The sequence below is a fragment of the Bos taurus genome, chromosome 24 (assembly GCF_002263795.3).
Source record: "Bos taurus isolate L1 Dominette 01449 registration number 42190680 breed Hereford chromosome 24, ARS-UCD2.0, whole genome shotgun sequence".
Taxonomy (NCBI): domain Eukaryota; kingdom Metazoa; phylum Chordata; class Mammalia; order Artiodactyla; family Bovidae; genus Bos; species Bos taurus.
The window spans coordinates 14,324,486-14,350,519 of record NC_037351.1 but is presented as its reverse complement, the minus strand read 5'-3'; the positions used below and the strand labels follow the sequence as shown (position 1 = coordinate 14,350,519).

General features: G+C 39.9%; 1 long non-coding RNA gene across 1 annotated transcript in view; it reads right to left on the bottom strand.

The window, feature by feature from the left end:
- The window catches only part of LOC112444176 (uncharacterized), a 73,619-nt gene extending 47,585 nt beyond the window's left edge, over positions 1-26,034 (bottom strand). The window contains exons 1-2 of the long non-coding RNA XR_003032412.2: positions 25,936-26,034; positions 11,278-11,359 (exon numbers count right to left, since the gene is read on the bottom strand). This is a non-coding gene — a long non-coding RNA (uncharacterized lncRNA). The remainder of the gene's footprint in view (positions 1-11,277; positions 11,360-25,935) is intronic.

The following is a 26,034-nucleotide window of genomic DNA, read 5'->3' as shown; positions in this document are numbered from 1 at the left end:
AACTGGGGTCAGAGAAGTGGCAACCAACTTAGCAGTGATATTAGGAAGTTAATTTTAAAAAGATGGGTATGTATATGCCACTCACACTCTGCATACACACACCTTAGCTAGGAATTGGACAAAAACTTTCTTTTTATATCATGAAGCAGACATCAGAAGGTAAAGAATTGATACTTGTGAATTGGCAACCTAATGGTGAGAGGACCCTCAGCCCACTACCATTTCTTGAGCTCTACCACTGCCACTTTTGAGCTTAATGTTAAAGGGCATTAAGCCAAGGACATCCTCCTTGAAGCCTGCTGGGTTTGGTTTTGTTTGTTTGTTTGTTTTATGTTTGTTTTCAACATTTGATGTGCTGTCTTAACATAGGCTTTCATCTTAAAAGCCATGGTTGAACTTCCCTGGTGATACTCTGAATAAGAATCTGCCTGCCAAAGTGGGGTTAGATACCTGGTCCAGGAAAATTCCACGTGTCTTGGAGCAGCTAAGGCCATGCACCACAACTGCTGAGCCCCTGTGCCTAGAGCCTGTGTTCCATGACGAGAGAACCCACTGCAATGAGAAGGTTGTGCAACACAGTTAATGAGTAGCCTCCGCTCTCTGCAATTGGAGAAAGCCTGTGTGCAGCAGAGAAGAACCAGGGTAACTGGAAAAAAAAACAAACGCCATGGTCCTCACAGACTGTGAATATTTATTAAATAATGCTTGAATAATACTGCTTTGGCATTGAGAAGTATAGTATTTTGAACAGATGGAGAGCTGGCAGTTAATGAAAGCAGTCGAATAATTTAGCACCGGTTTCAAATCCAGGACTTACACAATTTACCCCTGTTTACTATTTATTTTCATTCAAAAACTATACACTGAAAACTTACTGTATTTAGTGTCTGGGTACCTGCTTTTGGCAATGCAAAATAGACATAAGATATAGTAGCTACTACTGTAGCTTACAAAACAAAAATGTAATGATGCAATCACATTTAATCAAGCACAAAAATCAGGAAATCAAGTAATATGAGTTATATAAGATCAGATCACAAAAAGACCAGTATAGGTTGAAATGTTTAACAAAGATTTAAAATAAAAAAAATAAAAAGAAGGAACAAATCTCCAAATATTTTAACCCCTTCTTTGCCATACATGAATGAGTCCAAATACAACTGAATTATTTTGACCAGTCAGGACATGTTGATGGTGTAATTTAAGCCTAAGCTCCTTTTAGAAAAGAATATAAGGACATCCCTGGTGGTCCAGTGGTTAAGAATCCACCATGCAATGCAGGTAAACCATTCAATATCATAGTAATCCAAGTCTATGCCCCAAGCAGTAATGCTGATGAAGCTGAAGCTGAAGACCTACAAGACCTTCTACAACTAACACCCCAAAACAGATGTCTTTTTCATCATAGGGGACGGGAATGCAAAAGTAGGAAGTCAAGAAACACCAGGAGTAACAGGCAAATTTGGCCTTGGAGTACAGAATGAAGCAGGGAAAAGGCTAATAGAGTTTTGCCAGGAGAATGCACCCAGTGGAAACACTCTCTTCCAACAACACAAGAGAAGACTCTACACCCGGACGTCACCAGATGGTCAGTACCGAAATCAGATTGATTATATTCTTTGCAGCCAAAGATGGAGACGCTCTAAACAGTCAGACTGAACTGAATTGAACTGAACCCAATAGTATCCCCACAAACTAGGGGTCACAGATCCCCAAATCATGAAGGTGTTCCTCAAACAAGTGGAATAGGGGAAAAAAACCTATATTTCACTCCCCCCACACCTTGTCCAGTCAACCATCAGTAAATATTCCTTTAACAGTTGAAAAAAAAAAAAAAAAAGATTTAAAAACCTCCTTAGAGATGAAGCAGTTATCTAGTTAATACCATAATAATAGATAAATTGGAAAACTTATCCTAAATAAGGGCCTCCCTGGTGACTCAGATGGTAAAGAATCTGCCTGCAATGCAGGAGACCTGGGTTCAGTCCTTCAGTTAGGAAGATCTCCTGGAGAAAGGAATGGCTACCCACTCCACTATTCTTGCCTGGAGAATCCCATGGACAGAGGAGCCTGGTGGGCTATAGTCCATGGGGTCCCAAAGAATCAGACACAACAGAGCAACTAAGCATACACATTCTAAATAATGATCTTTTAGTCTTGAATTATCCACTCTGTGATTCTGGTTTGATCAGAAAAATTAAATACTCATTAAAAGATTTTGGGTAGTCACAAAACACTATTAATTGGATGGATTTAAATTTAAAGATATTGCAATATATTACAAGGGAACCTCTTATTAGGATGCCTTTTCAATGCAACCCCAGTAAGAAATGCAGTTCCCTTTTGTAAACAGATCTTTAGGATCTGAGGTAACCATAATGCCCAAATTGCATGTCTGGCTTCCTATTCATGCCTGGAATAGTTCCTGTTTTCATACTATGTCATGTGAAGTAGGCAAAACCACCACCATCTGTTCAAATCAACTAGAGACGGCTCATGGCAGCGAGTCTTAATGACCTGTCTTGATCAATTCATCACAAGTATTCACTGAGTTCTTGAGATGTTCAAGATAATTTTTATGAGTTGTGTGTAATACAGAAAAGAGACCTGCCCTCCAAGAGCTTCCTATAAACTAGGAAACCAAGATATGCACACTTGACAGATAATTAACTATAAGCAATGTAGGAAATAATAAAGGCCCAATGAATATACATGAATACACCAGATATGGTAAAGTATGGAAAGAGGCCCACATTGAGAGGAATTGCTCTCCTTTTCCTAAAGTCATCAGCATCTCTTCCACTTCTCCACACAGTAGTCAGACAAAAGCCAGCTATACATAGATATTCATTTACTGGCCATCACTCAAGTCTGCTCTCAGACTTGTTATTCCTTCTTTACTCTGGCTGTGAATATCTATTTCTAGTTCCTCAGTTTGGCAACTTGTTTAGTCTCCTCTCTGGTTTAGTGGGGAGAAGGAAATGGCAACCCACTCCAGTATTCTTGCCTGGAGAATCCCGTAGACAGATGAGCCTGGTGGGCTGCTGTCCATGGGGTTGCACAGAGTTGGACATGACTGAAGCGACTTAGCAGCGGCAGCGGCAGCAGCTGGTTTAATGAACCTGGTTCCTTTTTGACTTTCCAGTCTGCACCTACCCCTAAGTTCCACATGCTTCATAGATACAGTTACAGACTATCATTTCCCAGCCTAATGGAGTCTACAAGCCAGATTAGCCCCCGGTCACTCCTGCCAAATAAAAGAGTATCAGAGAAAAGAGAAAAGGACAATTAATGCATGTGTCATGCATCAAGGCACAGGACAACCAAATTAAAACCAGTGTCAAGCAGTTAAAAGTTCAGAACTAAAGATGGAAGGGTTGGTGTTCCTCCCACTTGATCATTCCCTAAAACAGCTAGTAAAAACAAGTTTTAACCAGTGTCTTGAAATCCTCTTTTAAGCAATTTAATGTTGATCAATGAGTATATTCAGGGTTCCCTAGTGGCTCAGACAGTGAAGAATCTGCCTGAAATGCCAGAGACCTGGGTTTGATCCCTAGGTTGGGAAGATCCCCTGGAGGAGGCCATGGCAACCCACTCTAGTATCCTTGCCTGGAGAATCCCCATGGATGAAGGAGCCTGGTGGGCTAGAGTCCATGGGGTTGCAAAGAGTCAGACACGACTGAGAGACCAAACACAACAGTGCTGAGTTTGGTCACTTGTCCACCCAACTCTCCTTCATTTGTCCCATGGTCTGAGTTACAGACAGTGTGCCTGTGGTCATTAACATGTCATATCTGCCTTCATGGTTTTGACTCAGAAGATTTACTGATTCCCATTAAGGACAGAAAGAATTGACTCCTGGAGCACAGATCAAGTTCTGAACCATCACAGATACTCTTGTCTTCTCAACTAGCTTCTAAGGAAAAGTACCATGCCTTTAGTTCAGTTTTGAGAAGAAGGGAAAAGTGAAACAACAATATTTACTCTTGTACCTTTACAGTTACCATCCTCCTATGACCAAACTCCTTCATTCCACCCCCTCAGAGACTTGGAAGAATTGCTATGAGAAATTCACAGAAGAAAGGAGTAGGTGGGGAAGGTAAGGAAGACTAGCTGATTGTTGTAACTTACTTTCAGGAGAATGGAATGAACGTTTCCCCTGACTCGTTACATCTTAAGAAATTCTGGCAGCTCAGTTATGGGTGATGACTGAAGGACTCACTCTGTGACTCTTTTATGACCACTCAGGATGTAACTCAGGTGCTCAAAGACCAAAAAGACAGATGCTGTAAGCAATTCTGATGCGTCTGGGGACAGCAGTGGTGGCCAAGCTGTCAGCAAGTTTGATGCGCTGACACGATGCTTTAGAGCAGCATCAACAGCCCCGTCTCTTAAAAGCAAAGCCTCTGCATCAGTCACTGGTTGTTATACTGTAACATACAGATTCTTAAGGGAAAATCAAATATGTGAATCATTATCACTGACATCATTACCATTTCAGTGAATCCCAAAGAGTCCTTTGCAGATAGAAAATAAAAACAAACAGACATGAACTCTAGAGCCAGCATACCTGAACTTGAATCTGTATGTGAGTTTGGGAAAAAATTAATCTCTCTATGTTTTGATTTCCTCATATGTAAAGTGGAGATAATAGTACTATATACTTCACAATATTGCTGTAAGGAGTAAATGAGATGGTGTAGGCAAAACACTCAGAGCAGGGCCTCAAATGTGGTAAGTGCTATTTAATGTTATCTATGTATATCATTGTTATTAAATCCTACTTATAGATAAATCCTTATGAAATACTAGACTTAGAAAACTTCAAAAATCTCTCTATTGTCTTCTAGAAAAATTCCCATTTCCTTAGATGAAAAGATCATCCAAGTCAGCAAACACTTAATGGAGTCTTTTTTGTTCAAGGAAGAGGGATTCAAGGAATTGGACACAAATTGTTCTGAACCTATTGCAGGCTAGAAAAGTTCTAGTAGAATTTCACAAAAGGCAAAATCCTGTCCATGCTTGAAACCTATCAGCTTGAATGCCAACCTGTGAGTTACTCTTTTTACAAAAAAGCAAACATAAACACCTGTTCCCTTCATTTGCACACATGGACAGAGTAGATGGTCATCTGCTTGCAGGATCCAAGGCACTTAGAACAGAGGACACAGCAGAGAACCAGAGAACCTCAAGAACAATAAAAATTTCATTCTAATGCAAAACACTTGAAGACCATGTCATGGAGGAGCCAAACCTCCTTTAGCCTTCCTTTGCCTGTAGGCAACTTTGAGAATGTTTTCATGTGCTGCCATTGATATTGTCTGCCTATGGGACAGGGCCCCAGTGTTAAGAAATGACACACAGTGTAAATTGTGATGGGACAAAGACGCAGAAAAGGGTGAGCAGAATTTGAATATTAAAATATTATGACTATATTTAAACAGAAAAATTACCCTAATTATAATAGACAAAAGTTTCTCCTAGAGAACTTCTTGCTGGAGAGGTAACTAGAAGTGAGTATCAGACCAGGTTATAGTCCATGTACACATTATGATATCTTCTCTGCTTAACTGAAATGAGTAGTATATTCAGAAAGTTCACATATCATGGTGTATGTTTTGTTAGCCTCAGCCTAACTTACATGTTTTTAGGAAGTTCCAAGTTAAAGAACCTTCCAAGAGATGTTAAAGGAGTTATCTGAAACAGTGATCCTTCCTCAGAACTAGAGCCAGGATCTTGGTGCATAAAACTGGATGAGGAACATTTATTACAAAAGGTTTCCTTAATAGTTTGAGAGGACTGATGGTGGACTCCCACTTGAAAGTGAAAGTCACTCAGTCATGCTCTTTGCAACACTGTATAGTCCATGGAATTCTCCAGGGAAGCTTTTCCCTTCTCCAGGGGATCTTCCCAAGCCAGGGACAGAACCCAGGTCTCCCCTATTGCAGGAAATTCCTTTTTTTTTTTTCATTGAAACATTCTTCTTTATTTATTTTTTTGCTTATATATATATATATACATATTTTTTTAATTTGAGGCTAATTACCTTACAATATTGTGGTGGTTTTTGCCATACATTCACATGAATCAGCCATGGGTGTACACGTGTTCCCCATCCTGACCCTCCCTGCAGAAAATTCTTTACCAGCTGAGCCACGCAGGAAGCCCAAGAATACTGGAGTGGTAGCCTATCCCTTCTCCAGTGGATCTTCCCAACCCAGGAATCAAACCAGGATCTCCTGCATTGCAGGTGGATTCTTTACCAGCCAAGCTATGAGAGAAGCCCACTTAAGCCTCTAGTTTTCCACTGCAGTATTATCTGCCTTTTACTTTCTGTATCATTCCTATAAAAATAAGGTTTCAAGATCTTCTGGAAAAGGAAATGGCAATCCACTCCAGCACTCTTGCCTGGACGGAGGAGCCTGATAGGCTACAGTCCGTGGGGTCACAAAGAGTCAGACACGACTGAGCGACTTCATGCAAGATCTTCATCACTTACTGAAACTGTATCTCTCCATTAAAACTCAATTCCTACCTTTGCATAGCACTTTGCATAGCACTATCACTTTGCATAGCACATATCACTGGATCAGCCAGTGTAGTGGGCACTTCCTCCCCATTTTACAACTGTGAGCCAGTAAAGAGTAGTCACCCTGGTGGTTTATCTTTCCTCTTTCCCCACTGAACCGTCCATATATGTGGCTGTGAGTTGTATGTGTCTTAGTCTCTCAGTTGTGTCTGACTCTTTACAACCCCATGAACTATAGCCGGCTAGGCTTCTCTGTCCATGGGATTCTCCAGGCAAGAATATTGGAGTGGGTAGCCATTTCCTTCTCCAGGGGATCTTCCTGACCCAGGGAACACACCCTGGTCCTCCTGCATTGCAGGCAGACTCTTTAACGCCCGAGCTACCAGGAAAGCTCCAACTTTCCATATAGTGTAGTAGTAGTAGTGAAGTCGTTCAGTCATGTCCGACTCTTTGCAACCCCATGGACTGTAGCCTACCAGGCTCCTCCGTCCATGGGATTTTCCAGGCAAGAGTACCGGAGTGGGCTGCCATTTCCTTCTCCAGGGGATCTTCCTGACCCAAGGATTGAACCCAGGTCTCCTGCATTGTAGGCAGACGCTTTTAGCATCTGAGCCACCAGGGAAGTCACTAACCTTTCATATGGTATTTGTTAAACGAATTTTAACATATATTAATGCTACTATGCTATGATTGCTTTATCCCATTTATGTTGCCTCTAGATATATGTATAAAAGACTGACCATGTTACAGCTCAGCTGAGTTGGCCAGAAGGTAGAGAAAATGGAAAAAGCTTCAGGACCTTTGTGGAACATAAAGGAGCTCTCACTCCCTAGCAGTCTTGGCTTTGACTCCATGAACTTTAGCAACAACACGTGCTTTTTTCCTTTTTCTAATTTTTTCTTTAAATGATGTTATTTTTAATTAAATAAATGAGTTACAAAGTAGATCTTTCATGAATGGAATAAAAAAAATAACTACTTCATTTTGGGAATGATTTTGTTTCATTTCTTCTTTGATGTCTATATTAAGGTGAGTAAATTTTACCACCATGCAGTAGAGGTTATGAGACAGGAGGGCTGGCCTTCTCCAAGCTGCATTCATTCACCCCACAGAACTTATCTCGTGGTTCCAAGGAACAAATGGCTTTTGCTGGGCTCTTCAATAATATGATTTGCATGCTTGAAATGAGATCGCCAAAGTAATTGTAGAATATTGCTTGCCATTACCGTCATTAAAAACAGGCAGATGTAGGAGCACTCCCAGGGAAAATCTTCCTGCTGGGTTTTCATGGAGATAAGTGCACAAAATCCACTTTTGAAAAGATGTTGAATGGAATGAATTCGCCATTCACTGGCTGTCTGATGATGATTTGCTTGTTAATTGGAAGTTTAGGCTTTAGAGAAGCCTTAACAAATTTGATTGCTAAATTCAGGAGGTTTACTCTCTCCTCACAAGCCATATTCAGAGGCATAAATCCTACTTTTTGCATATGTGTCTATGTGCTCATTTAGAATCTCTGTGCAAAGAAACCAATCCCTAACCCTCTTGTCAGTGGCACTTTCTGGAACGACTTTACTAACAAACAAAGACGAAGCATTCTGTCCCTTCATTTCTCTAGGGCCCCAAAATTTGCTAGGATGTGAGAGGACAATGCTATGAGATAAGCTGAGATAAGGAGCAGAAATTTTATCACGTGATCTCGGTGCATATGTCTGTCAATTGTCTCCCACTGTGTAGCTAATAACTGGGAGGCTGGATCCCACTTGGGGCCACCATTTCATTTCATTCCAGATCAGCTCCACTGCTGATAAACTCAAGTAAAACTTAGGGAGAGAGAGCAAGCATTTGTTTGGAAATCCTGCTGTTTTTCTTCTCTCTTCACACACAGGCTGAGTGTCCTCTGATCTAAACAATGTCAACTACCTGGCAAGGTTAGCAGCTCCCTGAGAAGGGTCTGCTTTATTTTTAATGACCACAGTTGCACATCTACAAAATGACTTTATTCATTCCTGTCATTACCTACCCAGATTAGTTTCCTCTAAGTGATGATAGGTTTATTGCCAGCCCAGGAGAATGACAAATGCCATGCAGAGCTTACATGAGTGTCATGTAAACAATGTAGACAAGAGCTCCTACGCAGTGTCAGGGAGAGTTGCCCAGATCTAACAGTTGAAGCAAAGAGTGGTCAGATAGCCTTTTCTTCCTCATCATTCCCAGTGGTTTAATAGTATGGATCACTTAATAAACCTGTGCTGAACATTATTTACATAGCAAAATGATATTGGCATATAATTACAATATAGCATTAATATACATATAACTGCAGCTTAAATAAATATTTTATAAATTAAAATCTTCCCCATGATCCTTAGTTCTCTGAGTCTGTCAACTACACATCTAGGCACTCCTAAGTTACAAAAGCCAGGAGGAGGTAAACTTGACCCTCCAGGAGGTCAAAATGCCAGCTTCACACCCTTCTGCAGCTTATGAGACAAAGACCATTGTGGTTGCATTTATTCATTAGATGTCGTCTGTGTGCCATGTTCTATGTAGACTCTGGGGATATAATAGAAAGGATGGTCTCTGCTTTAAAGGATCATACTGTGCAGTGGGGATGAAATGCAACTGAACAGTTGTATCATGAAGCTTATCAAGAATTAATTATAATGGAGGAGCATTCAGTCTGGTCTGAGTTCTAGGAAAGCCCTCCTGGTGAAAGTATTCATTAATAAGGCACCTAAAGAATGATTAGTTCAGCTTCCCTGGTGGCTCAGACAGTAAGTGTCTGCCTGCAATGCGGGAGACCCGGGTTCAACTCCTGGGTAGGGAATATCCCCTGGAGGAGGAAATGGCAATCCACTCCAGCACTCTTGCCTGGAAAATCCCATGGACGGAGGAGCCTGATAGGCTACAGTCCATGGGGTCGCAAAGAGTCGGACACGACTGAGTGACTTCACTTCACTTCACTTCAAAGAATGAGTAGAGTAAGTTGGGAAGAAATGGGGGTGAGGACAGTTTGGGCCAAGACAAACTTCATGTAGGGAGACTCCGATGAAAGAAGGTATGCAACACATGCAAAGGTAGGTGACATGTCATTTAGTAGAGGATCCTTGGAAGGAAGGATGACAGTGTAAGTGTCAGTTGCTCAGTTATATCTGACTCTGCAACCCCATGGACTGTAGCCTACTAGACTCCTCTGTCCATGGTATTTTCCAGGCAAGAATACTGGAGTGAGTAGCCATCCCCTTCTCCAGGGATCTTGCTGACCCAGGGATAAAACCCAGGTCTCCTTCATTGCAAGTGGATTCATTACTCTCTGAGCCACCAGGGAAGCGTGGGGAAATAGTGGTGCTGATAAAGAGGTTGAAATCGGGCTTGAGGAGGAGACGGGCAGGTTCATTTAGGGTTTTGTGTCACTGGGTCTCAGGACAGTGACTGTGCAATGACTATGTACAGTACACATGCATGCAAGGATGAATGAAATACCAGGGACATATGTGAAATCCCAAGAACTGTTTACTTTGCTCAAAGTTTGGAGAGAGAATAAGAGTTCCTACGTGTCAGTCCCATAACTCTAAAAAGGGGCCAAACAACAACAGCAACAGTAACAACAACTGTGAGGAAATACATATATTTACACTGGAGCATTGTTGAGACCATAGAGACACCACCTTAGCAGAAGGGGACCCAGAGGCTTTGCCTCTGGCTTGCCCTTAGCCCCTCTCAGAGCACAGCTACTCCGCATGAGGAATAGCCTACTTCCTCAATATGGTCCAAACACATCATTTCTGGCTACCAGGTGGGAAACAAAAACAATGCTGTTCCTAATTAATTGCAGGAATCAAGTGAGTTTTCCAAAATAGTTGTAAAAGATAAGACCATTCTTCCAGGAGACTGGAGGGGAAAGAGTTTGGTGAAGCAAGTGAAGCAAGAGTCGACAAAGACAGGAGAAAAAAAGGAAAAGACTTGCTCATCTTCAAACTACCCCTCTTTATAACTTCAGTTGACCTTTTCTCACTCCAGCTTTCTGAATAATGCTCATCCTAAAACAAGGAATTCAGTTGCCTATGAAATCCCAGGCACATCCCAGAGGCACAGGAATGCATCCTATCACAGGTACACAGTGTCATTTGCCTGCTATGAAACAACAGATCACGATGAGCTTGATATGAAAATAAGGCTAAGGAGACCCTTGGCTGACAAAGCAGTGATTTGAGGAGAGCAGAGTTTGGGAGAGGACTGAGTCTCATGCTACTTGAAAGCAAAGCAGGCCTCTGACCCTAACAGATTGATTTCAGTCTAATATTGAATTTATTTTGAATTTCAAATTGTATGAAGGGAACACATGAGCTTTTATGCTTTAAAAAGACTGAGAAACCACACACAAACCCTGAGAGAGAGCTTGGTATCTTTCTGGACTTTTTTTATCTATTCAAGATTTTTAAATAGACATCAATGGCTTCCCTCCCCAAAACCCTGACACACACATATTGCACAACAATACTATTTATTTAGGCAGTGTTTTACTATATAACTCTAGGACGAATTAGTCCAGCTTTCTTTAATTTTAAAATGGGTAACTGCACTCCTGTATCTTATGAACATAGAATAAAACAGAGTCTTTATTCACAAGTATTGGAGGGGGTGGAATTGAGCAAGGCAGGCAGAACTACTAAAGAGTTACAAAGTTTATCCAAGGTCAGCTTTGTCTATTAGTACTAGAGCTGGAAATAAAAGTCAGAACTCACCCTTCTTTTTCTTGTCCTGTGCCCATTGGACCAAACTGCTCTCAGTCAATAGGCAGCCTGTTATGACGGATTCACATTCTACCTAGTATCAATAAAAACAAAAATCAAGTTTTAATCAAAACACATAACCAAGATCTACATTTCTCTTGGCCACAATAAATCTTCCCCAAAGGAAGCGGGCTAAAATTCTTTACATTTAAAAAATGAGCTCTGCTGGGACACCAAATTCCAGTTCGATTTTTGAGCCAAGGCATTTTTTTTCTTTATCATGCATTTGGTGCTGTAGTGTGATAAGGGCCCCATGCAGACCATAAAACTAATTTATCATCTGTAAGGTGTACAAAGAAAATGGTAGCTGCCTACTTGTCTGCTTGACATATGAGGTCATTTTTGCCGCTAGCTTTCTAATACTGAGCAATTTTATCAGCTATTTATATACATTAATTGTGGGTACCCATATGCTCAATGTTGTATTTAATAATGCATTGCATTGAATATGCATTCCTTAAGTTTTAGCATGCAGCAAGCATCTTGCATTTAACTATTTGGTTTGCCTATTAAAGCCCATTATTCAGCTATGCCATGTTACCTTCTCTTTCAACTGAATTTATGTTTCTTCAAATCTGGCTTACCCTGCTGAAACCCACTGAACTGGACAAGGCCACCTCACATGTCCCAAGGGCTCCAAGCAAAAACAAGCAGAGGAAGTTCCATGGTCCACTTCATAATACCCAAGCAAAAGGATTATTTGATGAATCCCTTTCCCCAAAGAACAGCAGCATATTCACGCTTCACAGTGTAAATACAAATACAGTTCTCAGGCAACAGAGACATGGGATGGTAGATAAAGTGTGAAAAATACCACAGCAAACAGCTATGCCAGAGTGATTTCTTAACTAGCAAGAGGGAATCAGTTCAAATATCCAGAGCAATCCCAACCCCTTATTTTCCAAGCCCTCCCCAATTTTGTCCCCCAGAAAAGAAAACAAAGTCAGATTAGTTGGATCCTTGAGCGATTAATTGCTTTAGTCTGCTAAAAAAACTTCTTTCCTAGAAAGGAAAAAAGAAGCCCAGAATATCACCCACCCTCAGAGATATCTTCCCACAAGCTCACATGTCATAAGTGTTAACACTTGCATCATAAAATTAACTGCTGTCGGACAAGAACTTAAATGACCCTGATCAAAGACAAACAATTTCTATGGGTATAATAATCTATAAAGTATTATCCCTTGAATGCTTTGGTTCAGAATAAATTTTCAGAGGAGCTTTTGTTACTCAGAAGAACAAAAGAAAGGTATAGTTTTGATCCCAGCAAAAAAAAAAATCAAGGAAGCCAAACCCAAGTAAAATGCAGCAGATGAAGGACCAGTCTAGGCAAAGTCAGCCTACATGCCCAGGAGCTGAGGTGGACAGGTGACCAAAGAGAAGGGAAGGTGCTGACCTGGCAGTCTGGATGGAGGACAGTCACATTATTTTTCTTGCCCAAGTCTGTGATCTGCATCTATTTCAGTCAGATATTTGGCATTTAAGTGTGTTCAGAATTCTTGACACATCTGGATAACTTGAAACAACACAGCAAGGAGATCAGAAGTCATTCCTACAGGAAATCAACCCTGAATATTCATTGGAAGGACTGATGCTGAAGCTGAAGCTCCAATACTTCAGTCACCTGATGTGAAGAGTCAATTCATTGGAAAAGATCCTGATGCTGGGAAAGATTGAGGGCAGGAGGAGAAGCGGGTGACAGAGAATGAGATAGTTGGATGGCATTAAAGATTCAACGGACATGAGTTTGAGCAAACTCTGGGAGATGGTGAAGGACAGGAAATCCTGGAGTGTTGCAGTCCATGGAGTTGCAAAGAGTCAGACATGACTGAGCAACTGAACAACAAAAGCCCAGAATACATAAAGACCTTCTACAATTTAACAACAACAAAAAGAAATAACTCAGTTTGAAGATGGGTAAAGGATTTAAAGAGACATTTTCTCAAAAATATACAAACAACCAACAAGTACATGATAAAACGCTCAATATAATGAATTATTAGAGAAGCGCAAATCAAAATCACAATGAAATACCACTTCACACCCATTAGGATCTCTTTTATTATAAAACAAGCAAAAGTAGAAAATAATATGTGGTTGAGGACATACAGGAATTGGAACTCTCGGCACTGCTGGTGAAAAGGTAAGCAACAGCCTCTGTGGAAAGAAAACAGCTTGGCAGCTCCTCACAAAAATTAAGCAAAAAATTATCAAATGATTCAGCAATTCCACTTCCAGGTATATATCCAAAAGAATCGAAATCAGAGACATTTGTACACTCAAGTTCATTACAGTGCTATTCACAATGGCCAAAAAGTGGAAGCAACCTTAGCATCCATCAGTAGATGAATAAACAAATTGTTATGTATCTATACCATGGAATGTTATTCAATCTTAAAAAGGAAGGAAAACTGGCAATTGCTATAACATAAATGAATCTGAAGAAATTGTGTTCGGTGAAAGAAGCCAGACACAAAAGAACAAATGCTACATGATTCCACTTGTTTGAGGTACCTAGACTAATCAAGTTCATAGAAATAGAAAGTAGAATGGTGGTTGCCAGAAGTTAGAGAGAGGGGAAGTGGGGAATTTGTGTTTAACACATACAGAATTTCCACTGGGAAAGATGAAAAATTTCTGGGAATGTATGGTGGTGACTGGGCTTCCCTGGTGGTGCTAGTGGTAAAGAACCTGCTTACAAATGCAGGAGATATAAGAGACATGGGTTCGATCCCTGGGTTAGAAAGATCCCCAGAGAATGGCATGGAAACCCACTACAGTATTCTTGCCTGGAGAAACCATGGACAGAGGAGCCTGGTGGGCTACAGTCCATGGAGTTGAAAGAGTCTGACACAATTGAAGTAACTTAGCATGCACATTACTGTTGCACAGCATTGTGAATGTATTTAATGCCACAGGACTGTATATTTTAAAATGGTTAAAATAGTAAACTTCTACCTTTCACCACACACACACACAAAATGACAATATCAGGGAGATCATCTAGGAATGAGACTCACAGACCTTAGCTGTGAATCACTTCGAGTGTCTCCGTAGAAAGTGTGAAGTCAAAAACAATAACCATTTAACACATGAATCACTTTAGCAGACACTATGAATTCCATGTTTCAGATAAACATGCTGCTGCTGCTGCTGCTAAGTCACTTCAGTCGTGTCCAACTTTGTGCGACCCCATAGACGGCCTCCCACCAGGCTCCCCCATCCCTGGGATTCTCCAGGCAAGAACAAAAATACAGAATCACAAAAAGGCTAAGTAATCTGTCCAAGGTCTTCTGCAATTTCCAATTCCTATGCCAGCAACCTCTCCAGGAAATCTATAGAAACATTGCCAAGAATACTGTGCACACACTCCAGTTCCCTTGTGTGCCTGACCATGAAACCTCCCACAATAGCCTAATGCCTTCCCTACTCCAACTCCCTGTCTCTCCCTTCTTTTCCCACTTTCTACTGAGCAGACCTACTCAGATGTATGATCCTCATCTAATTGTTTTGCCTTTGCCCCATCTTTCTCTTTAGACTTATTTTGAGCACTGTGCCGTCAGGTCTGTTTTATGTAATTATGATAGCTACAGGCTGAGGAAAATTCTTGCTCAATGAATTCATGATTCCATTGATCCTGAACCCTGATGCCCGTCCAACATGTTCCTAGAAGAGATGGAGAAATAGATGTCCATTTGCTTCAGAAATACAGTTCATTCTCCAGCTTATTGTCATTACATTCCACTCAATGCTGTACAGAACCATAGTGGAGCCTGAGGTAAAAGAAAATATCTGTAATACTGTTCCTGCCTTATATTAGAATGTTGATATTTTCTTCATCATGAATTTTTGCATTGATTTTGATTTTTCAAAATATTGCACAAAAGTATGACTATCTTGATTCTTGGGATTTTTTGTGTGCTAAGGTGCTTCAGTTGTGGCCGACTCTTTGTGACCCTATGGACTATAACCTACCAGGCTCCTCTATCCGTGGGATTCTTCAGACAAGAATACTGAGTTGCCATATTCTCCTGCAGGGTTTCTTCCCAACTCAGGGATCAAATCCAAGGCTCCTGCAGCTCCTGCATTGCAGGTGGATTCTTTACTGCTGAGCTACTGGGAAAGCCACCTCACCCTAAAGTGAAAAATGAAAGTGAAAGTCGCTCAGTGGTGCCTGACTCTTTGTGACCCCTTGAACTGTCCAGGGGATCTTCCCAACCCAAGGATCGAGCTCAAGCCTCCCGCATTGCAGGCAGATTCTTTACCAAATGAGCCACAAGGGAAGCCCAGGAATAGTGGAGTGGGTAGCCTATCCCTTATCCCGGGGATCTTCCCTTCCCAGGAATCGAACCAGAGTCTCCCGCACTGGAGGCGGATTCTTTACCAACAGAGCCACCAGGGAAGCCCACCTCTCCCTAAACCTGACCCCAAATCTCTTCGTGACCAAAAAAAAAAAAAAGGAAAGAAAAAAAAGATAAAGGAAAAACAGAAAATCAGAAGCTGCCTTCTCTGAATCAGCTACTAAAGTAAAGTAGGGAAGTCAGGTGCCAGTCAAGTGTTCTGGGGATAAAAAGACGTGAGAAGGATCAGCTATAACCCTAAGTATTAATAGAAAAGAGCCCAGAGTAAATGTCTTTCATGTACCTTTTTGACAAGATCGTTTCAACCTAAAATCAAAAGCTTATATTTAAACACCATAAATTGCATATCTATGAAAAATGAAGTCCCTACAGGCTAACTTTCTGCATTTTTGTTCTCTTTAAAGAAAGTATTAGAGCAATTTGGACTGTCTTCTTAAAAGATTTTTATTGTTTGTGATAGGTAGCAGGAAGCTATCAACTGAATATGTAGCCAACAGGTCAGAAAGAAGCAATGCTGCTTGACTGCTAAATATGTCAGTTCTGTCTTCAGCTGACCAGAGGCCCGTGTGTGGGTCTTTATCTTTATGTCTATGTGTGTATGTGTGTGTGTTTTGCATTTCTTACCCCAGGCTTTGTTTATCAGCTCGCAGCCAAACAACCTGAAATAGCTTTGTTTTCTAAGCACTATAGAGCTTTTCTCTTTGACTATGATATCTGTCCGGAGACCTGGCAGAACATCCTCCCACTTGATGACAGTGGGATAAGCAAGTCTGCTCTCCCCTTTCCAGGGGATGCATTTGGAATCAGCTTGAGGATGCTCTGGTCAGATCTCAATGTGCAGGGCTGTTGGGAGAGGAAAACTCTCTCTTCCTTCCTCAGGCAAGGCAAATGCCATCACATTGCAGGCTCAGTGGGAGAGTGGAGATAATGAGGTGTTTTGAAACAGCAGACATCATCAGAAAGACAGAAACTGGGAAAAGGAGGAATGGAACAGAAAATGGGTCTCGGTTTGGGTTAAGCAAGGGAGATGAGACAAAGAAGTGCGTTATGAATTATTTACCACTGGATATAGTTTAGTTTTGATCCGAGTCCTAATTGTGAGTTGTCTTGGTGTGCACGAGCTGAAATAAAAAAGAGTTGCCAGCTCTTCTGACTGTGTATTCCCCTGGACACACATATACACTGATGTTCTTTAAAGGTTATACAAAGGCCAAGCTTAAATTCACTTATGAAGTGTATAATTCAACAGGTACTGGGATATGACCCACCAATAAATATCTTTCTCATCATGGGATAAAGAGAGTAAAGCAAAGAGAATTCTATCATTGGAGATGAATTAACTTGGGTTAATTATTGTCTTCTCACTTGGTCATTTTAATTTAAAAGAAAAAGTATTCAAAGCAAAAGGTAGCATTTATTAGGTGCACACTGAAGTATCTCCAAAAGGCTATTATATTAAGTCTTTAATATTTAAGAAGTCCATACATCCTCATTTACCCAAGACAGTCTTGGATTATGCCTATTGTCCTGAAATAATTAATAGTAACCTCTTTCATGCTTAAAATTTATATAAAATAATAAATTATATTCACTCTATAAAAATCATACTTTCATCCATTAGTTTGCTACTCTCAGTAACAGAAGAGACCCTGGAGAAACATGACGACAGTGGGCCTTTGGTTACATAGATGTGCTGGTAAGAGAAAATTAATAAGTGAGAACTAAAGGTAAATGTCACCTATTTTATAATTTTGCTTCAGTCTTGGTCTGATCTGGGAAGTTCATTCTACCCCTACCTGGCTTCCAGCCCTTCCCTCATCACACATAGAATGTAATGTAGTACCTCCCCCATCTTTTTATAACCACTCTATTAATTAAAATCAACCAAGAAAAAGCATACAGGAGCTATGCAATACACATGTGCAGAAGACTGTGCATATAATCTGCTAAGCAGAAATCTCTGAAGGGTACAAAAGGCCAAAATGGGCACCACTGCGGCTAGCAGAAGAGAAGTTAGAGAGAAAATGGAAAAAAAAAAAAAAAAAAGCTGAAAAACTCAGAGACTCAGTAATAGTCCCACAAGGAATGGAAAGTTGCTGTTGGCATTCATTCAGCCAGTGTTAATAAAGCAGCTCTCAGAGCAAACTTAACTTCCCCTAGACACGTCCCTTGCCCTTTAGACTAGGTCAGGTACTTCTGCAAGTTTTTCCATAATACTTCAGAATTTCATTCTCATAACCCTTGCCACGCTTTCATGGTGTTATGCTGTTATTTTTAAATTACCCATCCTTCAGCTGAAATATAAAGCCCAAGATCATTAAAAACATTTCACATGACAGACAGTGGTCAAAGTGCACGTGTGCATGCTCAGTCGCTTCAGCTGCATCCAACTCTTTGCAGCCCTATGAACTGTAGCCCGCCAGATTCCTCTGTCCATGGAATTCTCCAGGCATGAATACTGGAGTGGGTTGCCATGCCCTCCTCCAGGGGATCTTCCTGATTCAGGGATGGAACCTGTGTCTCCATCTCTTATGTCTCCTGTATTGGCAGGTGGGTTCTCTACCCCTAGTGACACCTGGGAAGCCCAGTGATCAAAGTATTTTGTAGTAATTCAATGAATCCTCCAGGTCTTCCGACCAATGATTTCTTTCTTCTGATTAAACAAACAAAAACAGACTCAAGTAGATTTCTCCAGGTCATACTTTTGTACGAAGTAAAATTACTTTAGGTATTTGAATTCAGATCATGTTTGAATCACTATGCTACTATATCACCTGCTTTAGAGAACAGAAATCAAGTTTTCCTATTTTTGGCCACTGTTTTTTCAAAAACTAGAAAAAATGCTCTCACCATAGTTAAGACTCAATAATATTTCTAAAATGTATGAATTAATGATTATGTTTTATATGCCAAACACTATGGAAGATGCCATTCCAAAAGAGCCAAATAAGTCTCCTTGGGCGCATCTCCTGCCTTGAGAAACTCAAGCCCCAGTGAAATAGGCAACACCTAGTCAGTACAGTCGGAGAAGGCAATGGCACCCCACTCCAGTACTCCTGCCTGGAAAATCCCATGGACCGAGGAGCCTGGTAGGCTGCAGTCCATGGGACTGCTAAGAGTCGGACACGACTGAGCGACTTCACTTTCACTTTTCACTTTCATGCATTGAAGAAGGAAATGGCAACCCACTCCAGTGTTCTTGCCTGGAGAATCCCAGGGACAGGGGAGCCTGTTGGGCTGCCGTCTATGGGGTCACACAGAGTTAGACACGACTGCAGTGACTTAGCAGCAGCAGTCAGTACAGTGAAGACTCAGGGTGGATGCTTTCCATCTTTCCTTTGTTTCACATATTTTAAGTTCAATAATCTTGTTGTTAACCATAAAATAGGTTATTCTGATTGAGCTCAAATTTAATGTGGTGTTTTAATGAAAGCATTATCATAGAAAAAATTTAGGAGAATCACAAGAAATGTGCTAGACTCAAAAGTCATGAATTGTTTTCATTGATGTCACAGTATAAATGCTGAATAAAAATTGTTATGCTGCTTTTCATTCCTCTTAAAGATGATGCATTTTCCTTCAATAGCAGGCCAGTGAGCAGACAGAGCTGTGGACAAGAGTAATTGGGAACAGCTCTGGGGAGAATATGGAACAAGGCTATATAGGTCAGAATGAATGATATACTGTGACACTCACTTTATGCTGTGACTTTAAAATTACATGTTACGTTTTAAGGTTTTTTTTAAACTCTAACTTCTAATGAATAACTGCTAAGTCACTTCAGTCGTGTCTGACTCTGTGCGACCCCAGAGATGGCAGCCCACGAGGCCCCCCAACCCCGTCCCTGGGATTCTCCAGGCAAGAACACTGGAGTGGGTTGCCATTTCCTTCTCCAATGCATGAAAGTAAAAAGTGAAAGTGAAGTCACTCAGTCGTGTCCGACTCTTCGCGACCCCATGGACTGCAGCCCACCAGGCTCCTCCGTCCATGGGATTTTCAGGCAAGAGTACTGGAGTCAGGTGCCATCACCTTCTCCAAATGAATAACTAGAAAAGAGTTATAAGAACACATGAGAATGAAAGAAATCACATATAAGAACATGAGAACCATCAGTTTGGGGAACTTGGAGGAGAAAAGGCTGACTGCAGTCAATAGTAAGAATTGTGGGTGAGAAAATAAAAGGATAGGATAATGCTGGGGTTAAATGAATTAGAAATGAGAAGTCACCCTTAGAGTTTGTCTGTGGGAAAGTGTTTTATATTATGACAAATACTATTCTTTCCATTAATACAGAAACTTTTCTAGTTATAAACATGTTTAAAATTATGTACTATGCCTTAAATCTTCTGTTGCTTGCCAATACTCTAAGATGAATTCTCAACAGTTAAAAAAATCTTTCAGTTTCCCCAAATCTCTAGCTTCATGCCAATTCTATCTCCACCACACTGACACCATGATGACTGACATTGGTTTTGATTTGATATTTCAACTGTTGAAATACACAGGCACACTCACACACTCACACACACAGAACCTTCAACTTGAGATTTGATTGGCATCAGTCATTTTATAACTTGTCTCTTGGGGATTGGACCAGTGGACCTTTTTAAAGCTTGCCTTATTGAACTGACCCTTCTGATCTAGACGCATAATTCATACTTGTTAATCTTCTTGGGATCCTTCCTTACTCTTAACAAGCCTGTCAGTTTTTCCTCCACTGAAATATTTTCCTCTAGGTAACAGATGATTTAAAATGTTATTTTTAATGTCTTTTCTTGATTTTTGTGAAAAAAAAAAAATCATATAAATGCATCAAAGAAGTAATTATTCCAACCTGATTAGTTAATTTCCCCCAAAGGAATACATACATCACTATGCTTGTGAATTGCATTTTAAAGGTACATAAGGCTTCAATAAAACTCAGTAAGCAACCTCATAAAATGTTAGATTTGAAAAGTTCCTTAAAGTTTAACACAACCTTCTGTCTAGTAAAAGTATCTCCATGTTGTCTCTCAAATAATTAGACTTTGTTTGAACATTCTCTGTTAATAAAAGTTATTTTGAAAGCCAATCCCATTTGAAGTAACTCCATCTCTTGAAAGTTCTTCCTTATTTAATATTGAATCAACCTCCCCCTACTCACTAGTTTTGTCATCTGGAGCCACATAAAGTTAAGTCCTATCTTACTTCCACAAGATAGCTCATTGCTGAACTAAGCTGGACATCTACAATTCCAAATATGCATATCTTCCTCATCCTGAACCTCAGGACAATCTCACCCACTGCTATTCTTTACCACCTCTCACATTTCCCACAGTCACCCCACAATGTCCACTGTGGAAGGTTCTGTGATCATGCTTGTAAGTTCTTTCAGAATAAGAACTTTTGCTATCTTCTTGTCTAATTTCCTCTTTTTTTTTGCAATATTATCTTCTTTTTTTTTTCAGTTTGAAAATTATTTTCTAAATGAAAACAAAGCATTCCCTGAACAGAAAATAGAACATCCACTTATTGAAATCCTGATATGTATCAGGCACTGTACAAAAGGTAAGGATAGGAAAGACATAAGATGGTAGAAAAACAATACCCTCAAGAAATTGCAGTCTACTAGGGGAAAGAGACAGTTTATACATACATACATATATATATATATACACATAATTCAAAATGATATATGCTATTCTTACAAATGAGTCAAGCAATTTATAAACATACAGAACTACATGATTTCTGTCCAGTGAAGGAGATATTCTCTGTCAGGTGAAGGCATAAAGGTAACATATAAAAAGTCATAATACTAGAAACTATAAATCACATTTTGTATAATAGTTAAACTGTATGTACATATTTAATGTACAATAATAATGACCTCTTCATATATGGTTCCAAATTTCTATCCATCTCAGGATATAATATATCCCATAAGCTTCTGACAGGATGTTTCCTGTACACAGTTCTCCCAAACCAAAACCCATCAATGTATCCTCATTATTTATGAGGTAAAATACAATAATATGAATCCCCCAACTATCTTTATCCTTAATTGATATTACTCCTCTACTTATGTCCTTCACTCCAGTACATTTAAGAAGATTACAGTTTCAAAGGGTTCCAATTCTGACTTTAATCCTTTTAATCCTGGCGTGTTAAAATTGCCATGTTACTGCTTCTCTTACCACACCCACTTCTTAGAGAACTAACCTTACCCTCAGAGCTTGGAAAGTGCAGCTTGTGGCTCTAGCCCCAGGTTGAATATCCATCCCCTGGCTGGCAATGAGACTAGATCTTATCAGAATTTACACAGTCGTCAGCTGGAAGACGTTCTTAAACTGGGAGGTCATGTTGTCAGTTAGACTAGCCAGCAAGACAAACGGAAGACAAGTACAGAGAAAAGTTAAAGGGAACAGGCAAGCCATGAGCAGCAGAACCCAGCTGAGTGAAGGAAGAGAAAGGCTCACACACGCATGAGTGGAAGCCAGAGGCTACATACCTCCACAAGTGATTGAGAGAGGAGCCTCTGTTCATATCTTGGCTATTCCAGTCCTTTTGTGGTTGTCTGAGCAAGACCTAGTTTTGTGAACTCTCTCAGCTGCAATAGCGCCTGCTATGTCCTTTCAATAAAATTACTTTATACCTGAGCCAGTTAGTGGGCTTCAGTTCCTTGCAGTAAAGTAATCCTTGACTAAAACACACTTACAGGCTCTACTTACATTTCTCTTGGAGTCCAGCTTGCCCTTGATCATTTGACACCAGCACAGCTTCCAAAATTTTGTGCAGGAGAAAAGCATGTTGGACTGGAAGAAGCACAAGCTGAATCAAGATTGCCGGGAGAAATCAGTCACCTCAGATATGCAGATGACACCACCCTTATGGCAGAAAGTGAAGAGGAACTAAAAAGCCTCTTGATGAAGGTGAAAGTGGAGAGTGAAAAAGTTGGCTTAAAGCTCAACATTCAGAAAACGAAGATCATGGCATCCGGTCCCATCACTTCATGGGAAATAGATGGGGAAACAGTGGAAACAGTGTCAGACTTTATTTTTCTGGGCTCCAAAATCACTGCAGATGGTGACTGCAGCCATGAAATTAAAAGACGCTTACTCCTTGGAAGGAAAGTTATGACCAACCTAGATAGCACGTTGAAAAGCAGAGACATTACTTTGCCAACAAAGGTTCGTCTAGTCAAGGCTATGGTTTTTCCTGTAGTCATGTATGGATGTGAGAGTTGGACTGTGAAGAAGGCTAGGCGCCGAAGAATTGATGCTTTTGAACTGTGGTGTTGGAGAAGACTCTTGAGAGTCCCTTGGACTGCAAGGAGATCCAACCAGTCCACTCTGAAGGAGATCAGCCCTGGGATTTCTTTGGAAGGAATGATGCTAAAGCTGAAACTCCAGTACTTTGGCCACTTCATGCGAAGAGTTGACTCATTGGAAAAGACTGTGATGCTGGGAGGGATTGGGGGCAAGAGGAGAAAGGGACGACAGAGAATGAGATGGCCGGATGGCATCACTGACTTGATGGACATGAGTCTGAGTGAACTCCGGGAGTTGGTGATGGACAGGGAGGCCTGGCGTGCTGCGATTCATGGGGTCGCAAAGAGTCGGACACGACTGAGTGACTGATCTGATCTGATCTGATCTGATGATTAAACAAATGGTAATGTGTCGATTTTTAAAAATTTTAGTCAGTGCTTAAAGTTAAACAAATAAAGAGAGCTGTATGTTAGTTTCTTTGCATAATAAGGATGTGGAAGCATTTATAACTAGAGCTTGATAAAAGGGGAGAAAATGAAGTAAAGGGATTTGTGTACTTTATCCTTGAAAAAAATTAAAAAGAATCTCCTGGGAAGGTTTAATGACAGTGGTGTGGGTAAATATTTAACAAATGGTTCTTTAGGAAGGGGGATTTCTGTTTTGTGCATTTGCCTATTTCCATGGTATAAATATGCTCACCATAGTAGATTTTGAGATCCCAATGTCAAGTCACTGAATGAGATTGGGAAGAAGAGCATTATCTAACTCAGAGTGAGCCGGCCCCACCGCATTCTGAAAGAGAACTAACTACTGCATTTTGTGTCCATCTATGGTACAGATCATGACAGGTTCCTTATGCCTGTCTCTCTCCACTCAATGGATTGTGAAGTCACTAAAGAGACAATTTCTTGTTCATTTTTATTTCTGCAGTGCTTCACACAGTGTTGGACACACAGAACTACTTATCAAAAAAAGCGTTTGGAGGAAATTACACCAATGTTAGAGAATATGTGAGAAAGAATCTATGGATGAAGAATGTACTTTATATTTAAAATCTATTTGCATAGGATATTTTAGATATAACTGCATAAGAATCAGCTTTGTTTAAAAAATTGCAGTAGGTTTCAACCTCCATTTGATGAGTTAAAACCAATGTGTTGTTATATGGGAGAATTTGTCTCAGAAACAGAAACAAAACGGGATAAATATAAAAACATAGTATTGATAAAAGAGAAATATTTCTATAGCTAAGGCTAAATGCCTAGGGAAAAAAAGCAATTCAGTTTCCCAATATTAATTATTGGGTCATCTCCTGCTATTGGTCTGTGCATGTAAAAATCAATGCAAAGATAAGAACCTTTATAATTGACAGGAATAATTTTGAAGTATACTCATTGACATTCAAAGAGGCAGGACACAATGAAAAGGTTATGGAAGAGCAAACTTTGGATTCATCTGAAGTTTTAATTACTACTTTTCAAACTTCTAAAGGAAATAGGGGAAGCATATTATTTTATTCCTTATTCCTTCCAGTTTGCAAAATAAGAGAAACTTGCAACTAACACTTAATAGTATATTACATGCATAGAGCCTTTTTAAAGGCAATTTTAAAAAAATGCAAAATTCTCCCATATTCACATTTTATTCTTATTTCAACTTGTGGGTAGAGGCCATGTAGGTGCTTTTGTCTAACAGATGGGAATGAGACTCTGACTCTTACTGCTATATTCTTTTTATTAAAATATGTTTTCTCCCTGATAAGTGTGTGTATATGGATTTTTGCTTAGAAAGGCAAAAGTGTTAAACAAAATAATCAGAGGACCTTATAAGATTGATTTTTTTTTTCTGGTAAAAAAGTTTTATTTCTTTTCCTTACTTGTTCCACTGTGTCCTCTCTTCTAGGTCACGATGGTGCTCAACTTGGCAATCTAATGGGAACTTTGTAGTAAAACAGTACAGTCAACAAGAAAAGTATCCACTAGTTTAGGACTCTTGTTATCCATGTGGATCAGTTATTTCTTCAGTTACGTGTGGTGTACTCTGAAACTTCTTTCTGTAGCTCAAGATTTTATGCTACCACATATCATAACACTCAGACAGAGGAGCCTGATGGACTACAGTCCATGGGGTCTCAAAGAGTAAGACACGACTGAAGTGATTTAGCACACCTCACACACGACCACAACACAACTGAGGAAAGGCTTTTATAAACTGTATTTGTTTTTATGCATAATTGTTTAAAAATTGCAATACAAGGTCAGTTGTTTGGAAGAATGGAACTTTGCTAATTTTAATTATTTGGACAGTGATCAAACTGGCCAAGAAGCAGTAATAGCTGGACATTTAAATGAACAAATCAAGACAATAACTACATACCAACTAGAAAATTTTTGTCATTAATTTCTATTACAGTAGTTTCAAAGGATAAGAAAAATATCCCCTAGTGCTTTGGGGTTTCATGCTATCATAGAAGTTTGAAATGTGTAGGGAATTATCACAAAATAATCCTCAGGGATAATACTTTTCTTTGAATAGCCATGGTGAGATAGTTAAAAAACTGACTGACGGTTCAAATACAGATGAACTCTTCATTAGCACAGAAAATAAAATACAGGCCAACAGATGACAAAACTGAGCTTAGCACGGGTCAAAAGTCACAGGAGTTTCACATACAACTTATCAGTGACTACTGTGAAGAAACTTCTCATGCTGATTTGGTTCTCTCTCCTTAGAGCTTCAGCCTGTGATTTTACCCAGGCCACGAAGTTTTTTATTACTTTTTTTATTGTTACAGAATATAGGGTCAGTAGAAGAAACCTCAAACAGATAAGGTAAAAGAAGTAAATAAATAGAAATATAAGCTTGTCATTTAAAATAATCCCTAATAATGTAATTTGTGTGTATATATATGTATGTATATGCCTATATATTTTTATATTTATATATATGTGTGTGTGTGTGTGTATATATATATATAATATAAATATAACATGGAATACCTTGGTTTGATCCCTGGATTGTGAAGATCCCTTGGAGAAGGGAATGGCTACCCACTCCAATATTCTGGCCTGAAGAATTCCATGGACTGTATAATTCAT